Raw genomic sequence first — 12,994 nt, 5'->3', positions numbered from 1 at the left:
CGTCTCCATGGGAGAATAGCAGCCTGCATTGCTGCGAAAGGTGGATATACACTGTACTAGTGCCGACATTGTGCATGCTCTGTTGCCTGTGTCTATGTGCCTGTGGTTCTGTCAGTGTGATCATGTGATATATCTGACACCAGGAATGTGTCAATAAAGTTTCCCCTTCCTGGGACAATGAATTCACGGTGTTCTTATTTCAATTTCCAGGAGTGTAGTATTAGGAACGGAAAGTTGGTTAAAACCGGAAGTGAACAGTAACGAAATCCTAGGCACAGAATGGAATATATACCGCAAGGATAGGATAAACGCCAATGGTGGAGGAGTATTTATAGCAGTAAAGAATTCAATAATATCCAGTGAAGTTATTAGCGAATGCGAATGTGAAATAATCTGGGTTAAGCTAAGTATCAAAGGTGGGTCAGATATGATAGTCGGATGCTTCTATAGACCACCTGCATCAGCAACCGTAGTAGTTGAGCGCCTCAGAGAGAACCTGCAGAACGTCGTGAAGAAGTTTCGTGATCATACTATTGTAATAGGGGGAGACTTCAATCTACCAGGTATAGAATGGGATAGTCACACAATCAGAACTGGAGCCAGGGACAGAGACTCTTGTGACATTATCCTGACTGCCTTATCCGAGAATTACTTCGAGCAGATAGTTAGAGAACCAACTCGTGAAGCTAACGTTTTAGACCTCATAGCAACAAATAGACCGGAACTTTTCGACTCCGTGAATGTAGAAGAGGGTATCAGTGATCATAAGTCAGTGGTTGCATCAATGACTACAAGTGTAATAAAAAATGCCAAGAAAGGAAGGAAAATATATTTGCTTAACAAGAGTGATAGGGCACAAATCGCAGAATATCTGAGTGACCACCATCAAACGTTCATTTCTGAGGAAGAGGATGTGGAACAAAAATGGAAAAAATTCAGAAACATCGTCCAGTAAGCCTTAGATAAGTTCGTACCGACTAAGGTCCAAAGCGAGGGGAAAGATCCACCGTGGTATAACAATCATGTACGAAAGGTACTACGGAAACAAAGAAAGCTTCATCATAGGTTTAAGAGTAGTCGAATCATAGCTGATAAGGAAAAGCTGAACGAAGCGAAAAAGAGCGTAAAGAGAGCAATGAGAGAAGCATTCAACGAATTCGAACATAAAACATTGGCAAACAATCTAAACAAGAACCCTAAAAAGTTTTGGTCATATGTAAAATCGGTAAGCGGATCTAAATCCCCTATTCAGTCACTCGTTGACCACGATGGCACCGAAACAGAGGACGACCGAAGAAAGGCAGAAATACTGAATTCAGTGTTCCGAAACTGTTTCACTGCGGAAAATCGTAACACGGTCCCTGACTTCAGCCGTCGCACGGACGCCAAAATGGAAAATATTGAAATAAACGATATCGGAATTGAAAAACAACTGCTATCACTCAATAGCGGAAAAGCATCCGGACCAGACGAGATACCCTTAAGATTCTACAGTGATTATGCTAAAGAACTTGCCCCCTTTCTATCAGCAATTTATCGTAGGTCGCTGGAAGAACGTAAAGTACCTAGCGACTGGAAGAAAGCGCAGGTCGTTCCCATTTTCAAGAAGGGTCATAAATCAGATGCGAATAATTATAGGCCTATTTCGCTTACGTCAATCTGTTGTAGAATAATGGAACATGTTTTGTGTTCCCGTATTATGACGTTCTTAGATAATACAAATCTCCTTCATCATAACCAACATGGATTCCGCAAACAGAGATCATGTGAAACTCAGCTCGCCCTATTTGCCCAAGAAATTCACAGTGCCGTAGACACTGGCGAGCAGATTGATGCCGTATTCCTGGACTTCAGGAAGGCATTTGATACGGTTCCGCACTTACGTTTAATGAAAAAAATACGAGCTTACGGAATATCGGACCAGGTTTGTGATTGGATTCAGGATTTCCTAGAAGAAAGAACTCAACATGTCATTCTTAACGGTTCAAAATCTGCAGATGTAGAGGTAATTTCGGGAGTACCGCAAGGAAGCGTGATAGGACCTTTATTGTTTACAATATACATAAATGACTTAGTTGACAACATCGGTAGCTCCGTGAGGCTATTTGCAGATGACACGGTTGTCTACAAGAAAGTAGCAACATCAGAAGACTCGTACGTACTCCAGGAAGACCTGCAGAGGATTAATGCATGGTGCGACAGCTGGCAGCTTTCCCTAAACGTAGATAAATGTAATATAATGCGCATACATAGGGGCAGAAATCCATTCCAGTACGATTATGCCATAGGTGGTAAATCATTGGAAGCAGTAACGACCGTAAAATACTTAGGAGTTACTATCCGGAGCGATCTGAAGTGGAATGATCACATAAAACAAATAGTGGGAAAAGCAGGCGCCAGGTTGAGATTCATAGGAAGAATTCTAAGAAAATGTGACTCATCGACGAAAGAAGTAGCTTACAAAATGCTTGTTCGTCCGATTCTTGAGTATTGCTCATCAGTATGGGACCCTTACCAGGTTGGATTAATAGAAGAGATAGACATGATCCAGCGAAAAGCAGCGCGATTCGTCATGGGGACATTTAGTCAGCGCGAGAGCGTTACGGAGATGCTGAACAAGCTCCAGTGGCGGACACTTCAAGAAAGGCGTTACGCAATACGGAGAGGTTTATTATCGAAATTACGAGAGAGCACATTCCGGGAAGAGATGGGCAACATATTACTACCGCCCACATATATCTCGCGTAATGATCACAACGAAAAGATCCGAGAAATTAGAGCAAATACGGAGACTTACAAGCAGTCGTTCTTCCCACGCACAATTCGTGAATGGAACAGGGAAGGGGGGATCAGATAGTGGTACAATAAGTACCCTCCGCCACACACCGTAAGGTGGCTCGCGGAGTATAGATGTAGATGTAGATGTAGAAAGCATTTTTAAAAGCTTTTTTGAAGGGCTTCTAAATGTGTAATAATGTCTCGAGCTAAGTCTTCCATGGGAGCTAGTTCACTGTCTTCCAAAAATGATGTGAGAGCAGGGAACGCGAAAATGTTTTTCTTCAGTGTTTGTGAACTAAAAAGAGTCAACTTTCTCTTGAAAGAAGATACTTTGTTATCTGCAAAGGCAGCTATTGTTCCTCGTCCTTATAGGCCCATATTCAAAATGTGAAACCTGTCAAAGATATCAGCTAAATAGGCCAATCTTGACGACCACTGATCATCAGGGAGGAAAGTCTTCATCTCAGCGTTTTTGGCAATGAGAAACATGAAAACCTCGGACCTCAGTTCAAATACTCGGTTCAACAACTTACCGCGAGAGAATCGCTTTACTTCAACATGAAGAAACAAACTTTTAAATTTACCGCCCCTGTCTTCAGAACTGGATGAATAGCCGTGAGTTTAGAGCCCTTGATCTGATGAAGCTTATAACCGTTACAACGTCTGTAAAAAAAGTATGAAGAGTTTCGGGCATATCGTAGACGCCAATGCTTCTCGGTGTACTATACAGTGTGTGCTTCGACAATCATGTGCAAGTCTCTTCACTTTTGTTGCTGTAATCCGATCCACGAACGATGGCGGTCCGCGCATGTCGAGGCACGGACGCGAATGGCATTGTTGAAGATTCCAAGCGACAGTTGTGGAATGCACATGCGCGTGCTTGCCGATTGAAGGAAGTGTATATCCTGCAAATTATGTCCGCCATCAGCGATGATGAGCGCTCAGAACACTACTGCAAACTCATTGGCTGTCGGAGTATGCATTATGTAGTTGCGCAGAACAAGCTTAAACTCGACCGCCATCGTTCGCTACTCCAACTGTAGTCCTGCTAAATGACCATACATTGCCTTGGCGCCATCTGTACAAATTCCAACACATTTTTGCCGAGAAATATCTACTTTTATCAAATAAATAGCAGTCATATTGAATATGTTTTCTGCTGTAGCATTTGACTCAAGCGGTTTGCAAAATAAAAACTCTTCTTTTATATCTTCATGATAGCCAAAATGTATACAAACGAGTAACTGCGCCATATTTGTAACATCTGTACACTCTCTATTTGAAGAGCGAAACAAGCACACTCTTGAAGTTGTAATGACAACGTTTCTTCAATAATGGAACGTGTCTTGAATTCTTTTTACCGTATTGTTGGATAACGGAACCTTTTGTATTTCTTTGGCCGCATTTTCCCCCAAAACAGCTTTGAACACGTCTCTAGCAGTGACTGGTAAGAGAGACTCAATAACTGTGTGAGGTTTTTGTTCCTTTGCAATTCTAAAACTAGCCAGGTACGAGGCTTTTATCACACTTGCGTCAGCGTTAATAAAATTTGCCATGCATTTGGATTCTTTTTTACTAAACGCAACGTTCTTTCGAAAAAATTAATACGTTTACCAACAAACTCAGAGTGCTTATAACTTTGCTAAAGAGTGCTTCATCCTCTGATTTGACAGCTTTTCTGAACATTCAAGGCATTGGGGAATTGGGTTATCACTGGTTTCTTTACTGGTCTTTACTGTAAAGCCAGATGGTAAGTAGTTTATTATCATACTTGTGGTAAGATGTTGCTTTATGTTTTTCAACTGTATTCTTGGAGATAAAACGAGCTTCCTGGCTTAAAAAGCGCTTCATTGTTATCTTAAAGCGCAATCACGTATATGTTACACTATCAGCTTCACATCACGATTATATTAGTCAAGAATCAGCTCGTTGTAATACGCACACTTCAGTTCCAGACGTAAGCTTTCTTCGTATCACGGCGCCACTTATCGTAGTGCCCAACAAAGCTACAACAACAACAACACTAAACCGTTCATTGCGTAATGATTACGGCAGCGCCACACATTGGTATACCGTCAAAGTTGGCAGCAGTTGCAAAGCGGCACGAAAACTTCCGAATAACCACGAAGATCCGTTCGAAATATTGCCAACGTCAAAACACGTTGAATCATTGCGGGCCAAGGCAGGGCCAACTAATGAACGGATAGGTGGGGAGGTTACAATTCGACCTCCCTGTGCCCTGTGCACCGTCAGAAACGAACATTCCGCGGCAAATCCATATTCTTTAACATTTTATAGATGCCATTTTTATAGAACAGTTTTTACTAGCATTTTATTTTTTTAAAATAAGGTAAATAAAATAATTTTACTTATGTCAGTATATGTTTTGTTTATTTGTGCGCTTAGCACCTTAAATGTCCTTGCATTGCGTCAGTGGTACGCGTTCAACTGTCTGGAAACCTCTCTTCTAGGTTACATGCTTTATAATAGCGATTTGCTCTGAATTTTCGTTCTTTCTGTGTCGTTGAGTCTCAGTCTTACAAACTTAAGTACTATAATTTAGATGTCAATTTGTCTTAATGGTGTTTTGCTTACAGTTTGCAGTACTGATTAAAAGTAGGAAAGAAGATAATGGTTTAATGCCCCGCAGGCGATGTGGTCATTAAAAACGGAACGGAAGCTCGGATTGTAGATGGATAGGAAAGGAAATCAGCCGTTACCTTTCGAAAAAACCAACCTAGCATTCGCCTTAAGCCAGTGATTGTCAAGTTGTGACCCAAGGGTCATATGCGGCGCGAACAAAATATCCGTGCCGACCGCGGTTCATAGCCGTATTTTTTGATAATACGGATCTAGCAACATCCGAACCCCGACATCAGCTAACGTTAAGAGCTTCTTAAGAGTGTAGTTTTCCTATTCAATAACAAACAAAAATTCTTGCAGAGAGAGTAATATTTTAAGGTCTGCTTAATTTCAATTGACGTTGCTTAATTCGGCCTTGAGCTAATTAAATGTAACCACTTACCTCAGGAGAGGAGAAGTAATAAGTGCAACCATTCCAAGCATCGAGAATGTGAGAAGATTCCGTCGCAACGAAAAACACCTTTCTTTTAATGATGTTCAGCCCAAATCCTGTATCAAAAAAATGGTTCAAATGGCTCTGAGCACTATGGGACTCAACATCTTAGGTCATAAGTCCCCTAGAACTTAGAACTACTTAAACCTAACTAACCTAAGGAACGTAGGTCATAAGTCCCCTAGAACTTAGAACTACTTAAACCTAACTAACCTAAGGACATCACACACACCCACGCCCGAGGCAGGATTCGAACCTGCGACCGTAGCAAAATCCTGTATCATTTCTGTGATACCCTCTCCCATATTTCGCGATAATACAAAACGTGCTGCCTTTCTTTGAACTTTTTCGATGTACTCCATCAGTCTTATCTGGTAAGGATCCAACCTCACGCAGCAGTATTCTAAAAGAGGACGGACAAGCGTAGTGTAGGCAGCCTCTTTAGTAGATCTGTTACATTTTCTAAGTGTCCTGCCAATAAAAAGCAGTCTTTGGTTAGCCTTCCCCACAACATTTTATATGTGTTCCTTCAAATTTAAGTTGTTCGTTATTGTAATACCTAGATATTTAGTTGAATTTACGGCTTTTAGATTAGATTGATTTATCGTGTAACCGAAGTTTAACGAGTTACTTTTAGCACTCATGTGGATGACCTCACACTTTTCGTTATTTAGGGTCCACTGCCACTTTTCACACCATTCAGACATATTTTCTAAATCGTTTTGCAGTTTTTTTGATATTCTGATGACTTTATTAGTCGATAAACGACAGCGTCATCTGCAAACAACCTAAGACGGCTGCTCAGATTGTCTCCCAAATCGTTTATATAGATAAGGAACAGCAAAGGGCCCATAACGCTACCTTGGGGAACGCCAGAAATCACTTCCGTTTTACTAGATGACTTTCCGTCAATTACTATGAAGTGTGACCTCTCTGACAGGAAATCACAATTCCAGTCACATAACTGAGACGATATTCCATAAGCAAGCAATTTCACTACGAGCCGCTTGTGTGGTACAGTGTCAAAAGCCTTCCGGAAATCCAGAAATACGGAATCGATCTGAAATCCCTTGTCAATAGCACTCAACACTTCATGTGAATAAAGAACTAGTTGTGTTTCACAGGAACGATGTTTTCTAAACCCATGTTGACTGCGTGTCAATAGACCGTTTTCTTCGAAGTAATTCATAATGTTCGAACACAATATATGTTCCAAAATCCTGCTGCATATCGACGTTAACGATATGGGCCTGTAATTTAGTGGATTACTCCTACTACCTTTCTTGAATATTCGTGTGACCTGTGCAACTTTCCAGTCTTTGGGTACGTATCTTTCGTCGAGCGAACGGTTGTATATGATTGTTAAGTATGGAGCTAATGCATCAGCATACTCCGAAAGGAACCTAATTGGTACACAGTCTGGACCAGAAGACTTGCTTTTATTAAGTGATTTAAGTTGCTTCACTACTCTGAGGATATTTACTTCTACGTTACTCATGTTGACAGCTGTTCTCGACTCGAATTCTGGAATATTTACTTCGTCTTCTTTTGTGAAGGCATTTCGGAAGGCTGTGTTTACTAACTTTGCTTTGGCAGCACTGTCTTCGATAGTATCTCCATTGCTATCGCGCAGAGAAGGCATTGATTGTTTCTTGCCGCTAACATACGACCAGAATCTCTTTGGATTTTTTGCCAGGTTTTGAGACAAAGTTTCTTACCTCTGCGTTACCTTGCTCTGTTACAGCTGACGAGTAACAACATTTATACAGAACACTGGGCTCTGTGGTGTCGGGAGACATGAAGAGGAAGCATCCCAAACCTAACAATATTATGAAGCACCGTTCTGCCAGAACGATTTGACTGCTTTTTCGATATCAGGAACTCGTTTTAAAGCAAATTAACGACACTGAAGCTGGAATTGCCTTGTCGGGGCTCATAGCCCTCCAGCATTACAGCACTGTACCACGGGTAGCCTAGGTAAAAGTAGCACAGGCGACAATAACGAACACCGCTACTGCAGTTCCGGGCGCATGTCTCTCTGACAGGCGGTAGTGGCCTTGCACAGTCAGCGTGGACCTATTCACTTCTGCACAATCACGTGTTCGAAAATACAGGGCTGTTCAAAATAATCTAAACAATTCCAAGTGACCATAATAAGTGTTTGTATTGAGGTGAGGTACTGTATGAATGTATGTATGGAAACAGCAACTCAAGAATTTTTTTTTTTTTATTTTTTATTTTTTTTGTTACTGTGATCTCCAGCAACTTGGCTACTAGACCAACTGAGATGGCATTTTGCAAGAGTGAGTCAGCAAACGCATTGCGTTTGAATTTCGGGAACATCTTTAACCATATCACGAATGCATACAGAAGTTTAAGAAACATGGTGTGTTTGATGTCTTAGGCAAAAGTAGTTGGTAGTTCTCAACGTCTGAGGAACACTTTGAGCGGAACTTGGAAACATTCCTCAGAAGTGCATATAAAGAGCAACGTCTAGTGTCAGTTTAGAGCTATGAATTCCAAAACCAACTTTTTTCAGGGTGCTGAGAGAACGCAGTAACGAAAACTCGAGCACAGAATTTAACCGGAGGAGCAAGGTTAGAGTTGCGTTAAATGAAGCGTTGATTCACGGTAACAGTATGTGTTACTGTAGGCCCGTACTTTTCCACATGTGTGGCCAGGCTACATTCGCAGACTATAACAATGCCACCACGGTTGATTCGCTATTGCTATCTTCTCATCAAGAAAACTAATATGGGCGATTACGAACATTCTCTGCGCTGGAACTATCTGGTACTATCACGTTCCTTCGTGTCCTAACCTCCTGCCAAAAACCAATGTGCAATTCCATTTCTACTTAGACTCTCAGCTAGCAGACGCAGCAGCTCTGCACCTCATTGTCATCCAGAATCTTCTTCTTCTCTCTGCTGGCTGCTTGCTGTCCTCTGCCTACTGGCTACCCACTCTCATCTGTCCATCTCCTAACTACCATCTAACTTCTCCTTAAACTACATTTCTACGACTGGGTTTTCTGAAAGGTCTTATCTGACGAACCCACTGCCACGTTCTAAGGCGCGAAGCACTAGGCCAGTCAGAGCATGCGAGAAAGAACGGAAAGAAGACGTTCTTGCGCCTTCGAAAACAGATAAATGTTCTCAAGCATACTATACGATTCCACAGCGAATCTAGAAGAACCATTGAAAATTCTCTCCTGTAGAATCGGCAGAAAACCTCACTTCTCAACTCTCATCACTTCTCAACTCTCCCGCGAGTAATGTAGGCCACTCAGGTATGTGGAGATGTTGTGCCCAACCACTTTTTTTAGTAGGACCATCCTTGCGGTGTTCCGTGAAAGCTGACGGAAACTCTTGCAAGCCTCCTCTACCAAGACACGGGAATAAAACCGTCCCTGCACACTGACCAGATTACAACTCGCTTTCCAGGCAAGGTAATTAACATGCATGGGACGGAGGCTGCTGATCATGGAAGGGAATTGAAATGAAATGAAACACATGATCCACAGTCCATTTCCTCTAGGCAGTGGTGTGAATCAGTTGCAACAGAACGAGATGCAGCACCAATATGGTACACAGATAAGTTAACGATCTATTGATTTATGAAAGAGGTATGAAAATTAACGTACGTCTTTCACTTCCTTCACACAGATTTTCTTCAATAGTATTACTGCTACGTATACACAAAGCTATTTTGCATATCATGTTGAGACTTGTGATGGCACAGCAACAAAATTTTGTCTCTCAACGACCACTTTGAATCGTCTTTGTATCATAGGGATCGTTGCAGTCCGTACTTCACTATAAATTTAAATTAATTTTCACTGATGTATGCAAGAGGAAAAGATGTATGTTAGGCCAGATAAACACGTATTGTGTATAAATATAGTTATCCAGCAACGAGATTAATTATAGAAAACCGCCAGTATTTTAAATTTAATCTACATATATAACAGTGGACTAGTGAGGATATAATGGCTATCATAATTTTGACCTAAATGCGTCTCGAGCCCCCGTGTAGTAGTTTGAAAATCGCTATAAATTTTAATAAATCTGAAAAAAGCGCAAAATAATTTCAGGTGCAAGTGTCCACAGACGCGAAATGTTCTAAATCACTCTGTACTACCAGAGTTAAAATCCCATCTCACAGCGAAATAACTGAAAGTCGAGACATGCTATGTATGCAAAAATACAAAAATCCAACTGATTCATAGCGATATAATTTTGAGTCCTAGAGTAAGGACGCGAAATTTTCTAAGTCCGAAAAATCAAGAAGCTAAATCACCTCCCAGAATGACACAAATCCTGCCTCTTTAAATTCATCTGGCAGACTAGCCCCAGGCCAAAATGGCGGCCTCCTTTTATGTACAAGACTCGGGTTTCCTACCAAAGGCGATAAACAACTAACCAGATGTTCACCAGTCCGAATTACGACAATTTATCCTTACGTTCTGTCTTAACTAGATGCACGCTGAAACGCTCATCAGAATGGCATATTTGTAAAGTTTCTGGATGACTACTTCGTCCCACATTATTAATTAAAGTAATACCAAAACTTACATAATGAAAACCATATTTAGTGTTAGTTAACTGTGCCTCGAACATTTACAGCACACATACAACTGGGACATCAATCTCACAGGAAATGAGCTGGTCTTTCCACTGGTGTCATCCAAATTTATGTAGCTCTGTTAGAATTTAAATTACGGGCGAAACTATGAAAAATCTAATTAAATAATCAAAATCGGCAATTAAACACTGAAAACTTACTATCTACATGTTGTTCATAATGTGTGATCACGTTTTCCAACATTTGCTGCGACGCTGGTGGTGTAGCTGACTTGCATAATTAGTTATGTTAATTAATCACTAGCCTTTTTCCCACGGCTTCGTCCGCCTGTATATTGAACACAATTCCTCCCCCCTCTGTCTTTCCATCTCATTTTCCTACCCCTATCTGTCCGTCTCTTCCTCCCCACTCTCTCTGTCTCCTCATCTCATCCTCCTCTCTCTTTGTCCATTTCCTCCACACCCTTTCTCTGACCATACCTTCCTCCCCCTTCCCCTGACCACATCCTTTCCCTCCTCTCTCCATCTCTGCCTCCCCCTCTTCTTTTTCCACCTCGTCACTATCTGTCTACAGCTTCCACCTGCCTCATGTGTCTCCCCATCCTCCCTCTGACCATTTCCTCCTCCCTCTCGCTCTGTTCATCCCTCCTCCAACCACCTCAGCCTGTCCCCAGTTATGTTTATCTGCATGTGTAACCCCTGCAATACAGTTTAATAAAGGATGCCAATACTACTCCCACAACATGTATCTCATGCAGGTCAGGATACACATCAGGAGCTTGAAAATCATTTACTTGTCTTTATGTACAGGCTGCCTCACAAAGTACATTGATAAAGCAGGCAAATACTGCCCCAACACAACATACCTGTCTTGCAGGGCAGCCTACATGTTGGAGGCTGGAAAACTATTTCTTGCCCCAGACATGCAGGCTGCCCTGCAAAGCATGTTGGTTTGGCAGGCAGATTCTGTTCCCACACGATATGCCTGTTGTGCACGGCATCATACATGCCAAGGGCTCAAAAAATGTTTTTGCTCATATTTCCACTTTCGTTGGAGCTAGGACGTTGTAAACCCCACAGTGTTGGTACTTATGAGGTCTGCTGTCTTTGTGCTGCATCTGGTTGAAATGGATCAAGATGTTTGGAAGCAGATCATGCAGATACTCACATAAATACACTCTGCTTTATATATGTGGCAGATGGTTCTCATTCACTGATTAAATACGACAATGTGTGAGTAGCTCATTCGATTTTATTGTCCAAGTGTTTTTGTTTTGGAGCTTGATCCCCTTTGAGACTTAATTAATATAACTGTTGTGCAATTCGTGTAAAAACTCTTCAAAGTTTCATAATTTTCCAAAATAAATAGTGCTAGAACCGTAATTAATTATTCAAGTTTCAATCCCTGTAAGGATTGTATCTGTCACTTCAAAGAATCCTTCTAAATTCCTGGGGTAACTTCGTCTACTACAGCTTGCTACAACGTGTTTGATGGTCTGATGTTCATTCCCAAAGTCACATTGAAAAGAAAAAGCCTTTTCCGCCAGCGTAGCCTTTCAGCACAGATGCCATGGCGTGTATGAATCCTGCAAATTGTGTTCTAAGCATGTCACGGTGATTCCATGCCGGCTGGCCTTGTAGCAGGTGTTATGAGAGGCTGATAGTCCTCATATGCAGTGTTAGCCCACGTTTCTGACGACTTCCCGTTCATGTTCAAGTCCATTGCTTGCAGCGATTCTGCCAATGAGATGGGTGGCTGCCTGAATCTTAATTGGCGCATTTTAAGTGCAGGTACATCAAAGTGGATTGGCAGATGGAGAATTACAATTAGTTTTTCATATACTTTGAGAACATGGAGAGCTGCATCAAACCAGTCTCTGGACTGAAGACAACAACAACAATAACAACAACTACATTCTTTGAGAAGGACATTCAGCCTTCGCAGATCCGGTGGCGCAATATTTCTTAGAGATAGTAATCAGTGAAGAGGAACAGATCTTAGCACCATGTCATTGTCCTCATTGCTGCACTTAGCTGAACATCGATTATTCTCATATGTGAACTATTACGCTATACTGGAGCACAATACTCTGCAGCAAAGTAGACAAGTCATAAGGAATAACATCGTAGTGTTGTAGTTCTTGCGCTCTATGATGTACCACACTCAGCTTATATACGGCGTTATAGTGCAAACTCAGCTTTGTTGCTGTATTTTACGTGTGTTTATTGTAGGAAAAGGTTTTGTCAAGTGTTACACCTAAGTATTTTAGGAAGTCTTGGTGGTGACATTTAGCTGTGCACTGGCCATTCTGTTCTTAAGATGAAAGCAACTATTTTCAGTCTTCGTTGGATATGGTGTTAACCTCCACTTTTTGGAATATTTATGCCTTGTACGTAGGTCTGCAGAGAGTACCTCTTCAGCAGCTGGGCGTATCCTCTGGGTGGTGCTATATGGTGTCAAAACTAGCAATCGGGCCTAGCTGATACGGATCTTCTGGCTTAAATATGAACGTGCAACTCAGTAATTATATTGGCTTTTATGTACTTTGACCATTGG

General features: G+C 41.5%; 1 protein-coding gene across 1 annotated transcript in view; it reads left to right on the top strand.

The window, feature by feature from the left end:
- The window catches only part of LOC126156790 (cilia- and flagella-associated protein 100-like), a 169,030-nt gene that overhangs the window by 118,551 nt on the left and 37,485 nt on the right, over positions 1-12,994 (top strand). The window lies entirely within an intron of this gene.

This window comes from Schistocerca cancellata, chromosome 2, assembly GCF_023864275.1.
Source record: "Schistocerca cancellata isolate TAMUIC-IGC-003103 chromosome 2, iqSchCanc2.1, whole genome shotgun sequence".
In the NCBI taxonomy this organism is placed as follows: domain Eukaryota; kingdom Metazoa; phylum Arthropoda; class Insecta; order Orthoptera; family Acrididae; genus Schistocerca; species Schistocerca cancellata.
This window is presented reverse-complemented; position numbering and strand designations above follow the sequence as displayed.